Source organism: Corvus kubaryi, unplaced genomic scaffold (assembly GCF_017639235.1).
Source record: "Corvus kubaryi isolate FWS band 111438036 unplaced genomic scaffold, C.kubaryi_AGA036_p1.0 68, whole genome shotgun sequence".
NCBI lineage: Eukaryota > Metazoa > Chordata > Aves > Passeriformes > Corvidae > Corvus > Corvus kubaryi.
In genome coordinates, this window is record NW_024582056.1 from 11,829,922 (window position 1) to 11,847,525 (window position 17,604).

A 17,604-nucleotide genomic window follows, 5' to 3' on the forward strand; every position below is an offset into this window, starting at 1 on the left:
ATATATTATATTGCTTTTTACATGAGTGATCATAAGAGCGTAATTGTAATACTCTTTACAATGACGGTTTGAAATAAAAATTGAAAATTATTGTAGTTTTGATTAAATATTTTTCCTCTCTCACCTTAGAAAAACAGACACATTTTCCCCTACCCCAAACTATTCACTCATTTCCTTTCAGGTTTCCTCTTGGCTTTGGTATACAGTAGGTATATGACAGAAAATCATATAGCTCAGCTATAATATTATTTTTATTTTCAAATCCACTTTCCATTGCTCCTCAGGAGTAATATTTGAAAAGGGATATAATTTTTTAAAGGAAATTAAGATATTATTAAGGGTAGATAACACCACTCTCATAGAGCCCCACTGCTTGCTGAAATCATAAAAATAATAACTATATTTTCTCTTAAAGTATTCTGTTCTATGAACTGTATATAAAATACAGTGTTAGTTGCTTCAGGCCCATGAGATCTAAAATACTTACAGTGTTTGCATAAATGATGACATTATAAGAATCATTTCTGTTTTAAGATTGCTATTTTAAAAAGAACAACAACATAGATGTGGTTGCTATTACTTGTTCTGCTGTTTTGGTGAGAAACTGTATTTTTAGATTAAAAAAATTTGACTTTTGACCATAGCAAGTTGAAAATGGGAGCTGGGCTTTACTTTAATAAAAATATTCACATGCCATGTCAAATCACCTAATTTAAAGCATAGCTTTTGAGTTAGAGTCGCCCATTGATGACTAGAGTATTTTCTGAGTGGGAATTAGTGACCTGTGAGTTTACAACAAGGTGTCATATTATTTGAGTTCTGGAAGTAAAGTCAGTAATCAAGGTCCTGTTGTATTTACAGTGGCTTGAGACTTTTTCTTTATGTAACATGAGCAGATGTTTCTCCTTTTTCCAGATGAAAGAACCAGACTTCTTCTGAAAAGACTTGAAGGGTCTGGAAGGCAGGAGAGAAAAAAATGTATATCAGAAACTGAAATGCACAAGACTTTTAATTCACCAAGAGAGCTATTAGACAGGATGTCTGTTGCTGCCCCTGGCAAAAAGATTTCCATCAATGGAAAACTGCTAAAAGACTCTGCCTCTGTGGCTTGGAAATGCTCAAGGTACTGCCCAATAGGCCTGTGAATTCTACACAGTGCAAGACAGCTCAGGTCCTGTCAACAGGAAAACCCTATTAGTGTAGACTGGCCTAAATAACTAATAGGTTAACAGATTTACCAGATCACAGTTCTGTTTAGAATTAAAATATACTGTCATGGGTGGACTCCTATAGTGACATCGACCAGCATAAAATTAGTGTCTCTGTGTCCTGCTCCCCTATGATGGTCACAAGTGTGACCAAAGGACAGCCCCTCATGAGAACCTAAGAACAAACATGCATCTTAGATGCTTCATGAGCTCACTGTTTCTCTGTTCTTATAGAACAGTTTTAAAATTCAAAAACCTTAAAATGTGTTTTAAATAGCCACCCCTACTCAAAAAGGTGTAGTTCCCTTATGCTGCTTCGACTGAGTTTATATCATAAATAATACTCACACAACCTTCCATAAAGAACAGTCTTTCCATCAATATAAGTGATTTTTCCCTGGGCTGTATTTCTACTGAATGTACATCTCACCTCTGAAAGAAGCAGATATCCATGAGATTTTTTGCTCATTTCTGAGAAAACTGCGTCTCAGCTGCCCCTGGATGATGGACAGCCATGTAGATAAAGCATTAGTAAAACTCTAGCAAAGAAAATATTGCAAGAAACAGAGAATTAAAATAATTTGCTTGGGCATTTAGACTGCATTGCTCATCTGTAGTTTTCAAAGGCGGTGATCCATAGCTGTGCTTAACAGTAGAGAAGTGGAGTCAGCATAAAGAAATACCTTGCATGACAATCACAGAAGGCTGATATGGACTGGCAGAGCTATGGAATGGCCCTAGTGACAAGAGAAGCCTGGAACAGACTTGTGTCTTGAAACAGAGAGAACCTCTTGTTTCCCCACCTGATAATCTATTTTTGAACTGAAGTAGGGCATTGCCAATAGTTCTGTATTTGAAAGGTGTTGTAATATGATATGGACATGTTTCTTTAGTAGCAATGTGTGAATAGATTATTGAAATATACAGAGAACAGTTTGTACAAAAGACCAGTAAGTACTGACAATAGGTAAAATGAGGATGATATTGGATCACAAAATCACTGTTCCTAATGATGAGCTGCCAGTGCCACACAGTCAAAACTTTGGTTTTGGTCTGATACAAAATGAAAGTCAGGAAGTAAAAGAAATTCAGTCTACTGGGAAAGGAAGCAAAATGTTTAGGTAACCGAACAAATATTTTCAGAAGAAGAAATTACTTATTTAGTTCTGCCAAGGTGAGAGTCCCCTTCCGTGGTAATACAATGTTTTATAAGGAGCAAATGGCAGAAGCAAGGCAAAGCTGAATTAGTTTTATACATCATTGATTCTTGGAGCAATAACCAAACGTATTAAGCAGCAAACTTGAGGGGAAAATGTATGTGGAAAGAGAAAATTCCACTGGGCCTTGTATTTTACCTTATTACTTCCTTTAAGTCACTAAGGTCTCTGTCATTATTACCAGAATGTTTCCTTGCAATGCAAATGAGTTGAAGACATAAACGTTTTCAGCTTTCCTAAGCAGGATACAGGTCTGATCTCCCCAGAATTTCTTCCCTTGTAATTATTATGTGTCCATGCTTGTCATGTCTCTCACACTAACAATTGATTTACAATCCTACTTCAAAGCGCTTGTCCTCACCCTGGTAGCAGCGAGTAATGACAACGGGCAAGAGACCCAGATACAGGATGCTATTTTGCACACCTGAAAAGTATTCCCTTTTTCTGCATTTCTGTGACTGCATGGGTAGAAAAAGCACTCTGTTATGACTGCTTCACAGTATTTTTGATGTTAAATCTTTGACATTTTGTTGTTCTAGCAATGCCATCTATTCTCAAATGCCTAATGAATATTCATTAAAGTTATATTTCACTGTAATTCTATTTTCCAGCACACTCTTTATCTCAATAAATAACTCTTCATCTTGTTGCTGAGCAATGGAGGTCCTGTCACGTTGCTGAAGGAAGCACCAATGATAAAGGATGGGAATGCCATTCAGCAAGTATTTGCATTTTTCATCTCTCATTAAATAAAAAAAAAGCCTCATAGAGAGATTTGAGTGTAGCTGCAACTGCTACATGTGATACCTGTCAAAATATGATAAATTGACAATTTTACCCTAGCTTCTTAACTCTTTGGACCGAAAAACTTGAGGAAGGCCTTGTTTTTTATGAATTACCATCACATTCATGAGGTAAAATGTGCTAACCATAATCACTTCCATTGAGGTTTAAGCTAAGGGCAGTGTCAGAAGCCACTACTTAGCATTTTAGCTCAAGAAGTTACTGCTTTTCTGATAAATCTGCTTGATGTTGCACTGGACTGAAATGAATTTTTGCTCTATGATAAACAGCGTAGCCATTCAATGTCTAGTGGGAAATTCCTAGGCATCTGTGTCTCTGCTGTGCTCTGCCCTCCAAATCTTTGCTGACTTCAAATTCTACAGGTTTCTCAGGTCTTGCTCAGAATGCATTAATGAGGAAAATGCATCCCTTATGCTTGCAATTTTTCCCATCCGTGTTAACATTTTGAATTCTTTCTTAAATTGGAGAAAACTGTACTTGATGAATAATTAAATATTTTCAGGTGGAATCTTTGTTCACCCATGAGATGTTCTGTCCTTAGAAATGTGTGAATTGCCTGTTTCCCAAATATTGGTTGAAAGTGTTTAGGAGAAGAAGTGAAGAATATCACAGACATTTGAAACTGCATGGGGAATTGTAGGCAGGGAAAATGAAAGAGATTACATACTTGACTGAGATGCTGGAGGCCTTTTTTAAGTCATTATGCTTATCATTCTTCCATTTAGTGTAATTTTTATTTTCTCTCTTGAATCTTTGCAGATAGATTTATTAAGATACTGGATCTTTTCTGGAATAGGTACACATTTACATGCAGTAAAATTGCATTTGCCATATAGTAGCCCAGGAACTTAATTTAAATGACATAGTCCTTCTGGGCTTTTTTTTTTTGACAACCCAAGTAGTTTGCAGTGTTGCTGTGGTAATTATAGATTTGGAATTTTAATATTTCTTTTTGCTTTAAAACTTTTTTTACCATTTAAAATAAGTTAATTCTGTAAAATTACCCCATACAGAATATTCTGCAAAGGGGAAAGGAGTTAGTAAATGCAAATATGACTCTAATTGCAATTAGTAGGATAAATTTTAGGAGAGGTTAGTTACTGATAAACATGCATCCTCACGTTAATTGTTTAAATATCCTGTGCTAAGCTGGTGATCAATACCCTGTTTTAATCTTAAGGTATCTAAAATTGCAAACAGTAAATCTCTGGCTAGTCCGGACTTCAAAGGGACAGAGAGCTCATCCAAACACACACAGTATTCAGAATGTAAAAAAGTAATCCTCTACCCTAACTCAATCTATGGTGAAAGTATCTTCTAGGGAGCTTAGAGTCAGTGGAGACACATGATCGATAGCAAAGTAGCTAATGATGTTGGTATTTTACTTTTTCTTAAGGGGCTTTTAATAAAATATGTGTAAAATAATTTAGGGAGCCTGATACATGAATGAGTTACATATTCACTGCCAGCTAAAGTAGGAAATGTGCTATTCATTGAGTCATCAGGCCAATTTCTCTAAAAATATTGGAATTCCTGCACTGAAAAAGGATGGCATGAATTCATCAACTGCCTCATCCCCTAACTTGCCAAGCCATTCGAGAATCACACTGCTTCAGATACTCCTTGCTATGCTTTTAGATTTTAATTAGTATTATATATTCACATCAAAAAGATGTTACTCTTGCAATGCATAAAACTATTTTATACATTTTCTTAGAGCTAAGTATCCTGAATGTATCAACTCTGCCACTCCTCCCTCATTTTGCTAAATACAAATGGGTTATAGCACTAACAAATTCTGCCTTTACAGTGGTTATAGCTGCTGGTAACTGTTATGGGTTGGCCAGAAACACGCCAGAGTCTCTAAACTAACATCATTTTTCTCTAGTGCCCCCAGCTCTCTTCAAGATATCAAGAGAATCTGCATCATAAATGTTTCTACTATCCGATAGAATTGCTTCTTTAACAAGTCTTTCATCACATCTCATAAATTTGCAGACTGTAACAGTAAACTTCAGAGAAAACTTGTGAAAAGCTTGTAAAAATATGTCACTCTCCTATTAACTTTCTCATCACTCAGTTACTATTTCAGTAATGTTCTTTTACCATGCCAGTGGTGAGTATCATCCCTTCTGGAAAACTGTTATCTGTTTAATAGCAGCTTCTTACCTTTATTTTTTATTAATCCCTTTGTGTTTTTTACAGTATTTCAGGGATAGAAAATAAAAGATCATTTCTGAAATATCTTTGCCTGCCTCTTCATATGCTTGAGTGAACTTCTGACAGTGAACTGAAAATGGTGTTCAAATTCAAGCTATATACCTGTTGATTTCTCTCTAATTTCCTTCTATCTGCAGTGTCAAATTTAGTTTAGAATAAAACTATACTTCTGTTCATAATGCCTGCAAGCTTGTGATTAAAGCCAATGCTAAATTGTACTTATAAAGTACAACCAGATCCTGAACTGGTAAAATATTTGCTAAACTGACTGGTAAGCACCATAAATTGTCACCCTGAGCGCCTGTTTGGTGAAATAAAACCCAAGATATTTCTGGTTCTGCACCCAAGATTTGAAACACACCTTGAGAGCACATATAGTTCTAGAGAAGAATTATCTGTACCTCTTGCATTAATATAATTTGCTTACATAATTATCAAAAGTGTGTGTTCTAATGTTTTACAGATTTTACTGTAAGAACACGTAATTGGAAGGCGTGGATGCTTAATAAGTTTTTCCTTTCCCACATACCCTGAGAAGGTAATGAATGCCTCACTTCATGAAAGAGATGCTGCTTTCTGTGCCCTTGCACTTCACTAGCACCCAGGCCTGTTATAGTTTACATGCCTAATTCTGCAATCCCTTGAAGAGTTTGGTCCTTTTGTTATCTGGTTGTGGGTCCATATATTTCTCTCATCCTCCTTTGAAAGTGCAGCTGACAGGTACCTCCTCAGTCTCCTGTGGCATAAAGTTCCAGAAGGTCACTGCCTGTTGTATAAAGTACTTATTTTTATTTGTATTGAATTTCTCCTACTAGTTTAATGTTATTTTCCCTTTTTCTGAACAATTTTATGGAAAAGTGTTGTGCATTTGCTTTATGATGGATTATTATATTTGTGATAGGGATGGTAATTTTCAAAAGTTTTCTCTTTTTTATTTCGTGTAGTTTGAATGCTTCAGGACTATAATGACTTGTATATTTATTTTGTCTTTCAAAAATACTGGTGGCAATACTTTGCCTTCTTCTGATTATTTTTTCAGTTCTGTTTTGGTTGTGCAAACAAAGAGCTTCATATCTGGCCTGAAACAAAGCCTCAGTGCTTGAAGCCATTCTGATTCTGAATGAAGCAGAAGGCTCCCTCCATGCCTCTCCCTCTGTACTTCTGCCTCAGCCCATTTGCCTGGCCTGTCTTACACTTCAGCTGCTTTGTGACGTTTTATTCCCATAATCTAGAAATTTCATCAACCAAATTATTTTTTCAGAAAGCCACCTGGGGGCAGTTTCAAAAGCTTTAGTTGAGATTTATGGTTTCTCCACTGTCTGCAAAAGAAGTAAATAGTTTGGCTTGACATGAATTCTTTATTATTGTGTTAGTTATCGCATATTTCTTGCTTTTTTTTCCCAAATGGCCACAAATTGCTTCAAATTTTTCTCAGATTTATCAAATTGGATAATTTTTATTCAATCAAATAATGACACACTTATGGTTTAGTTAATTGCCCCAGAATTATAGGTGAGAAAACATTCTTATAATTGCCTCAAAATTAGTCTGTTTTTTCATTTATTTGCCTACTGGTCTCAACATATCCACATAAATAAAAGTTTAAGCACATGCAGAAGTGTAGATTTAATACTGCTTTTCTGGTAGAAATACAGCATCATGCTTCAGCAGAGCTTGTTTTAAATGTACTGCAGTGTCAGTGGATTTGAGTAGCTCAGACTGTAGTTGAGTGTCATCACAGAGACAAGGACAGAAAGCAAAGACATCAAATTCACTGATAGCAATCAACAGAGTCCCACTTTCTTCCTCTCCTCAAGAGCAAGGAGATGCCTATTCAGAAGCATCCCTGTGCCCCTGCTCTCAGTTGCCACTCCACTGCACATCTGCTGGTTTGGCAATAACTTACCCATAAATGATGTAAGACTGGAATGAGGCAATGCTTAAGGAGATGGCTGTCCTGTGTTTTAAACAGAGCAAGGAAATCAGTCTGAATACCAGACTGACACTGTTCTCCCTACTTAAACAGTTTGTTTTCCATATCAAGGGGAATGGGTCCAAACAAACAACTGAATAAAAAAGGGAATGAAAAACAATCTCACAAATGCTGAACTGAAATATCTTAAGATGGAAAGTTCCATCCTATAAAGTGGAAATATATGCATGAAAGTTTTATAGTTATATCACTTTTGTTTTAGTTCTCAAAATAAAGCAGATCTGTGCATTTGATGAGAGTCTCAAAGCAAAAAGAATAAGGGAAAAGTGGAAAAATTCATGCTGAACATCATTTGTAAGCGCTATATAAAAGACTATAATGTTACTGAGATTTTCTTCTAGTCTTGAGACTAAAGAAAGAAATCAAGACTCAGATGCTATGATGCTCTTCGATCTTTTATCTTTGTTCAGTTACAAGTAATTTTTAGAAAATGCTTTGAAAACAGCAATGGTCATGCTTCAAATATTTAAATGTATTCAAATAAAATCCTGGTTATTTTTGTAATGCTGAAACAATATTGTTTATGCCATATTTTTGTAGAAAAATTCACTATGAGTTAATGTGATAAAAATCTACTGAAGACAAGCCACCAGGTCGGCATAAGAAACTGCAAACATCCCAGAACCTCAAGAAGAAAACGGAAATAATTTTTAATAGAATTCAACTGACATCAAGCTGTGAATGCCTAAATACACAGCAGTTTACTTGTGGTCCTCTGAAAAGTACTGTCTGGAGCTCAGTGTGGAAAAGTGGACAGAAGTGCTGTCTTCTCAGAAATTTTGTCTTGTTTTGAGTGTATGTTTGGGAAGAGGGACACATCTTTCTGGTTAGGCAAAAAAAAGATTGTTCTAGCAATATATGTGGTTGCACAGTGGTTATTTGTGCTTTTCAGATAAAGATCCATTATTGTTGCCAGCTTATGTAAAAGAATACAAAGTATTTTGAAAAATACCAATAAAAGTACCTTGCCATTTCTCTAAGGAAGTCTTGTGTTTGTTTTTAAATAAGAACTTGTCTGAACTATCTGAAAATGAACATGATTGCCAAAAACATTTCTACAAAACTGAAGGTTAGTTTTCAAATATATCTGTCTTTCTCTGACATTTCTCCTTTCCTCTTGCTAAAGGCTATATTACATTGGAATTTATCCAGTGCACTGTGTCTTCTAGATTTGCCCATCAACTTCACTATTATTATTCTCTCAACTCTGATATCAGTTGTGCCAAGATTTCAGTGCAGAGCAACTGTGTAGCCACAGAGGTTTCTCCCCTGGTGATTTTAACTGGCACAAGTTGTATTAGGGTGTGATTTTTATTTCTGTGGAGATCAAATGCGGTTCTGCTGGAATAACTTCTTCTCTCTGTTGTATATTTAGTTTGTAATTTTTGATTCCATACCTTCTGGGTTGTCTAAGTGAAACTCTGGTTGGTACTGTAAGTGATGGCACCTTTCTCCATAGAACTATAGAAAACCTCTAATACAACTTGTTCAAAGCAGGGACAGCTGTGAGATCAGACCAAGTTGCTCAGGGTTTTACTCTCTCTTCCCTCATTGACATAATTATTTTAATAGATTTCAGTAATTTTATTATTTTTATTTTCCAGGCAATCTTAATCTAAGTTTTGGCTTCAAAATTTGAATATTCCATATAATTAACTGTAATACTCTAATTGTTCCAAAGACTTTTAGCTAGAAGACTGTTTTCTGATGGAGCTTACATTACTCTGTTCACCTGTTGCTTAGTCACGTAAGTTATTTCTAAGCATGAGTAATCCTAACACTTGGATTGCTTTTTCTGGGCATAACAGGAAAACAGAAAGGTACCATAGCAAAGTGATACAATTTGAAGTGCATGTGACTGTTCAAAAGCACAAAATGAAACATATAAATCAAAAGTAGATGCTTGAATGGGCACAAAAATGTCCTGTCTTACAGTACTACACTGAAGAAATTCTCATCTCTTTTTCACTATAAAAAGTTATGCATGTTTAATGAAAGATAATTCCAAGCATGAATCAATTATTGTGTTTTCCCATAAATTATAGATGGAAGAGGTATGGTTCTCAGCAAAAAGGAGGAAGGGGAAAGAAACCTGGCTTTCTAACCTAGTTGTTGAGTTACTTGCTACTGACAAGGATCACATTTTTATACAAATTAATGTTTAGCCTATAACAAGTACAGAAGTCCAGTGCATGAATTCAAGAGAAAACTACTGGTGGAGTGTGTCTTCCTGATCAGACAGCTTTGATTTCATGACAGTAGTGGAAACAAAGACATGTTCTGAAATATTTCAGGGAAAGCTACCATCCACTCTGTTCTATCCCATGTAGTTCTGACAGCTTGGAAAAAAAAAAGTTTGTCTCCTTTTGTTTTGGGTTTTTTCCTTCCACTTTGAGACAGACTCCTTTACACAGAAAAAATAATCCCAAGCTATGTTATAAACCTCCTGAAACGGGTCTTAGTGATGAAAGTGCTGAGCCATGTTTGCAGCTTGCCAGAATGGCACATCTGTCACTATAAAAAAGCTGTACTGTGAGGTGGCAAAAGAAAACCAATCTATAATATGATTCTTTCTTAATGGTAAATATAACGCAAAGCAAAGGCAGGGCATTTGCAAATTAAACCTGACATGATCTAATCCTGTTTGTGCAGTGTTTAATTTTCAGGTGTCTGAGCTACATAGCACACAAGTTAGGAAGCCCTCTACTAATACAAATTACAGTAGCTGAAGGAGGCGTTAGCTCCTGCCCCTCTTAAATTGTGGGTTTTTTCTATTTATGCAGGCCCTCCCTGGATCACTAACAATGCATTATAATTATTGTTTAGTGACACTGCAGGGAGTAAACCTGCTAGAACTGAAATATGCTTATTCGATCTCTCTCCTTAAGCGGTGCCTCTTGATAGCTCATTTCAAAATGAGAACTGACACCTCATCTCTTTGTCTCCTGTAATCAAATTCTCTTCTTCTTTCATAGGCTGCTCTTAAGAAGGAAATTGCATTTTGCTGTAGTTTTGATGTTTTGTGAATCTGTGTTACAGGTAAAGGGGAGTTGGAGGTACAGAGTTTCAGTTGTGCCCTCATAAAAAGGCAGTGTCAATTTCGTTCGTATCAAATTGAGCTGAGTAGCAGTTCCATGAGGGCAAATAGAACTGAAGCTTAGCTGATTTTAATTTTAGTTGCTCAGATGTTGAGGTGTTGATAAGACTAGTGATATTTTGTACAAAAAGGAAACTTTTTTGCAGATTTGGATAAAACAAAAGAAGTTAATGAGACCTCTTCTGGAGGCATCAGAGGGGCATTTTCCCCTTTGCATCCTGATTTTCCATAGCCCTGCTTCTTTTTCCTACCCAAATTTAGCACCCCAAAATATGCACCCCAAGTTATTATTCCAACTTGAAAAATAATCATATCTTATCTTAAAAAATTCTGAGCCAAATATATCTATAGATATATTTAATACAGAGAAATGGACCTTTTATTTTAAGTAAGTAAATAGCCTGTAGCTGAAGTACCAGTTAGGTGTGTAGTTACTGTGGGTGTTCTCTCTAGTCAACGGGGAGAAAGTGGCTCCTGAGGAAGAGCATTTTGTCCTCTTCATAGCTGAACTACCTTTGTGGACTTGCCTCCATCTACGGACAAGCGGTAGAGTCCAGTTTCAGTAACATCCCCAAATATGCACGGCATATGATGAACTTCTGTCATATTGTAGAACTGACTGCAGAACTGCAATTGCAGAGCAAAGGAAAGGGAGAAACTGCTTGGCAGAAGCAAATATTAACCTGGAAAAAGAGGAATCCAAACTGGGCTAAGGTAATTTCAGTGAGTATTTTCACAAGTGGTGTTTTCTTCTCTTGTGTATGATCCTGACTGTGTTTCCAAGATCTTAATAAGGATCAGTGTAGACACTACAATGCTTCCCTGTTGATCATGTTTATAGACCTCTGTGAAAAGCAGAATAAGGAGCTGCTGATGTTGGAACACCTATAATCTCCTCTGTGAGGACCTATTCAATGCAGAAGTAAAATGAATTTTGTGTTCTGCTCTGTTTGAAGCAAGCTTGTTTCTTTACTTGTTCTAATATCAAATAAAAGGAAAAAGGCCCATTCTAAAGCAGCTGGAGTTGTATTTTTGGTTTGTTGGGGTATCTTTACCTTAATGTGTAAATTAATAAAAACATCTTAAAATACTTTATTTGTTCTTTACAAAGTTGACTCTCATGAACTTGAAAACTAATAACTTCTTCATTGACTGTGTAAGTACAAAGCCCTGTGTGCTGGGTTCAGTGTCAGCTCATACTGATGATATGTGTGATGCAAGGATTTGGATTCTCAAATCAGGTATCTGTCTGGTTTAGCATCCTTAGGAAAGGGTCTTCAGTAGGAATAACTGCAGAATAAGTCCGTGGAGGCTGTGATAATTGAGTGTACTCCCTGACCGTTTTGCACTGAAGGTAAACCATCCTTTCATTCAACTGAATTGGAAACTGTGCAGGGTGGTATTGATTACACTTCTCTGTACTACTAAGAAAAAAAATCTGTTCTCCTTAAACTGGACAAATAAAAAGGGTGAGTTCTACACAGTGCAAAACCAAACACAAATCTCTAGGCTGCTATACTTACATTGTGGAAAGAAAAATTTATAAATTCCATTGAGATTGCAAAAGCCTCCCCCAAACTTGAAAGACCCATGCCATATACAGCAGTATTATTACTATGCATTATTATTTTTAATAGGCTAATTACTCCTGTTTCCTTTCAAGACTGGTTGTTTTTTATCTTCAGTATGGCCCACACCTGTGTGTGGCTTTGATCTGCAATATGGAGAAAGATTGTTTCTCACTGCCAGCAGAGAAGTACGATGGCTCATCAGTTCTCTTGTGTACACAAAGGGACAGATTGCTGCAGACTGTGAATGCTGAACCCTGTCTGAAGGAAAAGGCTCCCTTTTTATAGTCTTTTTTCCCCCACTTCTTATAGCAAATTTCCCTGATCTGTTGCCAGCATGGTTTCTTTTAAGGATGTTTCTTCCAAATATGCATAAAGTGTCCTGTGCTTCCACATTCCCTCCAGCTCAGTAGGAGAAGCTCATAAGTTATTTTGGACAATTTATACAGCACGTAGTAGGATGTGCACAGCATGCTATACTCCTTTTTTTTATACAGTGGAACTACTCTTAAGGGATATAATTTTTTCCCAATTATAATTTTCTGCACTCTTTTGTAATTTAATGGGAGAATCTTTTTTTTTTACCAGAGAAGAGAACAATATACGACTGATGTAAAAAACAGGTGGAGCTCAGATGCTGCCAAAATAGCATCAAATTAATACCTGCAGATACAAGACATCATTATAGCTCTGTCTTTTAATTTTCCTTAAAGTTATGGATATTTTGTTAAATTTTTGCAGTATAACACAGGATTTAGGATAGATTTTTCATTCTAAATTTACCAAGAAAATTAAATCTATTTCATTTGCAGAAGTATAAAATTATGGTTCTTCACAAGATCCTGCTAAATTCAAAGAGATAATATGTTCAGGACAATGATCTGTGGAATTGGAGAAAATTGTAAGTAATAGTGGTCAAAGAGCATGGGGAGAAAATGCAGGAAACCAATTGTGAAATTTCCCATTTGTTGCAGGGATGATACATAAATACACAGCAATTTCCTGGAAAGCCAAGGGTCCTGTACTTTTTCCACACCTATTTCTGTAAAACTGTGTTCACTTGGATTCAGAATAGGCCTGGTGGGACTTTGTTCGATTTAGGTTTTCAGTGATTAGTTATTAACTTTGTGTTGCTTTTTTTGACTGATTTCTGAGACTGATGACTTTTGCTCATGTACTATGAGAGGTGTCTTCTTCCTGCAGTTCATGTCTGCAGTGTTTTTTCTGCTGTAGCTCATACAATTTAGGTTTATCTTCATTCTTGGTTTTCTTTAATTTCTTCCTACATTATTTTCTATTTTGCAACATAGTGTGTTTGATTTTGATTTCTTCCAAAACTTTTCTTACTGTTTTCTCTAAACAAGAATATGAACTTTATATTCAACAGGTAGTTCACCCAAAAGGTATATGAAATATCATAGGTCCAGCAATCCTTACACAGATAAAATAGAGCTTGCTTATACTTTCTTTCTAATTTATGTAATTCCATCTAAACACAGCAAAATGAATTCTGTCTAATTTTCCATTTTTCTTCTCAGAAGAGAGTAACTGAGCCACACGACAATCCATGTCACAAAACTTTGTTTATGTACTTCATTTTTAAGTCTTAGAGGAGAGGGCAGGAATGAAAGGGACTTTCCCAGCTGAAATGGTGGGGGTTTTTTATCTTTTCCCTTGTTAGTCATAGTATCCCTGTGGAATGGAGAACAAAAGTGGGAGTAGAGCACTTCCTTATCTACTCACAGCTTTTCTGTGGTTCTTAGAAAATTCAAACATAAAGTCACTGCTTAGAAAATAACAGACTTAGCACCACAGCAAGACAAGTAAATGAACATTTAATAAAGTTATGCCCCAGAATATGCTTGCAGTTCAACATTAAAGAAGGAAATCTACAATTAATAGATCAATAATTCATAACAAGGAATATAGTCTTTTAAAATAAGAAGTTCTGCTAGAGATAATTTCCAGGTCATCTAAGATAACATACTCATTTTTGTAATGTGGAAAACAAAGTCTGGTGAAGACCATTGCATGTATTCTGGCTTTAATTTTTTCACTAAAGAAATGTTTTGAATATGTTAGAAGCTGCTTAGACTCAGTGTTTTAGTTTTACTTTTGATTAGAATGGCCTAATTGAAGGTGAAAGCAAAATTGGTAACAAATTTAGAGAAAATTACTGGAGGAATTTTGAAAAATTTAAGAAGGTTAAAAAAGCTCAGAAGGGCTTTTGAAATGATCATTGCAGGCACTCCAATCACATGTAACACCATAATCATTATTTATTTTGCGATATCTCACAATCATAACCATTGGTTAAGTGTGCCATCCTTGCATGCAGATAAGGATGAGATCTGCCTAAATTGCAGTTTATTAATTGTCAATACCTGTTATGTTTCTTTGAGATCTTCAGTGTGTGGGTTTTATTTTTTCTTAGCTTTAATTCTAAAATTTTAGCTCAATAAAAACTTTTCTAGCTTTGGAACATTTCAGTACGGAAACACTATAATAGTTATATATATATGCCGTTGGGGTTTCAGCTGTTACTGAAGCAAAGTCTTCTGGTTTTCAGAAACTTCCAGAAGCAGAGGGACTAAAGGTTGTATATAGTTTTGATAACCCTCATCATCATCCTTCTATGGTTACAAGGATATTTTTATTTATATGTGCTCCACTTTTTTCTCTGCTCTATGTCAAGTTTTACTCCTCAAAACAGCCATTTCATTTTCAAAGAGAGATCTCAGGAAATTAAAACTTTTTTTTATAGTTGACCTACAGTGATTATAAATCAAAATCACCCAGGCAATGGAGAAGAAAGAGAAATGTATACATACAAAATGGAACTCTATAAAAAGAGATCTAAGAACATCCGCCGGTACAAGAAGCCCTTCAAATATGGGACTCATGAATAATGTAGTTCTCTAGTAGACTCAATATGCCCAAAACAGAGGGCAGGCACATTTGCCAATACCACAGGCCATGAAGCTAAGGAAGAACATAAAAGAAATTACTTCTTCATTTTCACTCAGCAGGGCAGTGACAGAACTTGATCAATTTTGAGTTTTTTCAGACATATCATGATTGAGATAGAGTTGATTGTAAGACAATAAAGTTCAATGGAAAAATTGGTTGAATGGAGAATATTCAAGTCCAGCAAGTCCTGTTTTGTATCCTGGTCTTGCTGCTGATCAACACCCTGCTGTGCTTGGAACATTATACTGTTGCTTGTGCTGGTACTTGTACACACTGTGGCATTATTTTTTTCCCTGCTTAGTAGGCAGTTGCACCCACCTTTGCAGAGCACGACATAGAAGTGTGATTTTGTGCCTGAAATCTGTCAATAAACATATGCTAGTTTGAAGGAAATAATCCTATTCCTATAAGCCTACCACCATCTAAGACTCCTTTTCCCCTTTGCTCACTCCCTGGACAGCTCCCTGGTGGTTGTGGCACTGTGCAGCTGTCCTCATTGGGAGCATTGCTGTGCCGTTAAGGTGACCATGCTAGTCTCTGCTGACATTAGGTGTGTTTTCCTTCTACAAGATGGACTTCTGTCTCAGTCAAGCCAGAGTTTGTCCACCTAGCAGATTAGGCTTTAACTGGCCTGAGCTGGAGTCACTGGTGCTACCACTACAGCAAAAGAGTCAGTCTCTCCTCAGGGTCTAGTGCCCTTTTTTCTGACACTGCTGCAGCTGAGCTGTGCTGTGGCAGTCAGTGCTGTATGCAACAGGAGCAATTGTAGCTAGTTCTCCTTCTGCACATGCCTGGCAGTGAGTGAGAATTATTCTCTTAACTGGCCTGTCTGTGTCAAACTGGAGAGAAGTGCCAGGATTGTCCGAGGCCTGCCATTCTCAACCACTCAACGCTTGGATGCTGCTGCTTCTGAACTCAGAGTCATACAATTGTCTTTGGTCTCCCTCCCCATTTAGCCTACCACTACTAAAAGAATAACATCAGGACTGAGCTCCAAACACTTTGCATGGATTTGGTAAGACCTTTAGTGGAGTGGACTGATTCTGGCTGCAGGCAGACTGCCCTTCCTTCAATATCTATTTACATGTCAGTGCCCCTTTTATCACACACTGACTCCAGAGCCAGTATGTGCACGGCAGATAATCTAGCTTTGAGAGTGTTATGTCTGTAACAGGTATGTGATGGGAGGGCAAAAGGTCAAAAATACAAGTTTTGCATAGTTGGCAACAGAAAATTCAAGGCTCTCATTTAGCAGAACCTCTAGAAATTAACTTTGGCAGTAAGTCATTTTATTAGGGTAATCAGTGTGAGACTGAACGCCAGTAATAATAATGTTAGCTGTGTGAGTTTAAAATCAAGTAGTCATGACTTATTTTCAGGAAGACTTAATGCCTAATACTTCAATTCACTCTCATCAAAAAATGAGATAATTATCTCTAATTCTCTCCTCTGGTGCCACGATTTTTTTATTGTGTAGAGACTATGTATTCTTAAAGCAAGTAATTTTTAAGTACTAATCAGACTACATATGACAGTTTCCATGGCAATCTAATTGAACACTAGCTTTTAAGTCAGAAATATGAAATAATTTAAACAATTTATGTAATTGCTTGTATGTTAATTAATCAAATACCTTTCCCAAGGCAGTGATTATTTTATTCAATATTCCTCTTTCATATATGCACACACATCCATACAGATTCACTTTTTAACAAACATGTCCTGTGAGTATCATCAGAGTAAAAAAAGCCTCAACTCTGTCAAGCAATATTATTTTAGCCTGAGCATTTAGTTTCCCATTTCCATAAAATAGGAATTATTTCTTAAATTATGACTCTCTTCAAGTTATTATATTTTGTAATGTGTATCCTTTAACATTTAAATAATTTTAAAATTAATTAATGATAAAAACTTTTGATTTCTTAATAACCTTAATATATACTAATTAATTAATATTCATAGGTTTTGGTTCTGAAGTTAACTACTGTAATGATATTGCATACTGCAATGATAAGCATGTAGCATAAAATTGGGGAAAAAAGCCATTAGTTAAAGAACATTATATATTCTACTGTTAAATGATTAGTTCTTGGTAACATTCTGGATTTACTGTTGCAGTACATATTTTTGAAGGAGAGACTGAATTTATCACTGTTATCACATGATGCAGATTAAAAAAATTGAAGCATTTAAAGTCCTTTATTGCTTATAAAGGTGGGAAAAAGAGTTTGTGTGAAAAATTTTAAATTCTTTTGATGGCCTGACTAAAGCAAACTTTCTCATATAGCATCCTGATCTTACACCATATCTTTTTCATAGCTAGTTCACCTGGCACTGCTGAACCTGCATCATCATGGGGTCTGGCATTGGGTAAGTGGAAGTGATACAGGAAAAAGCAGCTTTCTTCTGCTAACAACAGTTGCAAGAATATCCTTCATAAATGAGAACATTTAGAGGCAACATAATCCTCTTCAAAGGAAAATTCTGTGTGTTTTGTTAAATTTTTCATTTCTTCCCAGCACTTCAA

General features: G+C 36.0%; 1 long non-coding RNA gene across 1 annotated transcript; it reads left to right on the forward strand.

The window, feature by feature from the left end:
• Positions 1-454: 454 nt before the first annotated feature.
• On the forward strand, positions 455-8,417 carry LOC121674516. Its single transcript, XR_006019658.1, has 2 exons — positions 455-5,987; positions 7,983-8,417. It is a non-coding gene; the product is annotated as an uncharacterized LOC121674516 (long non-coding RNA).
• The last annotated feature ends 9,187 nt before the right edge of the window (positions 8,418-17,604 follow it).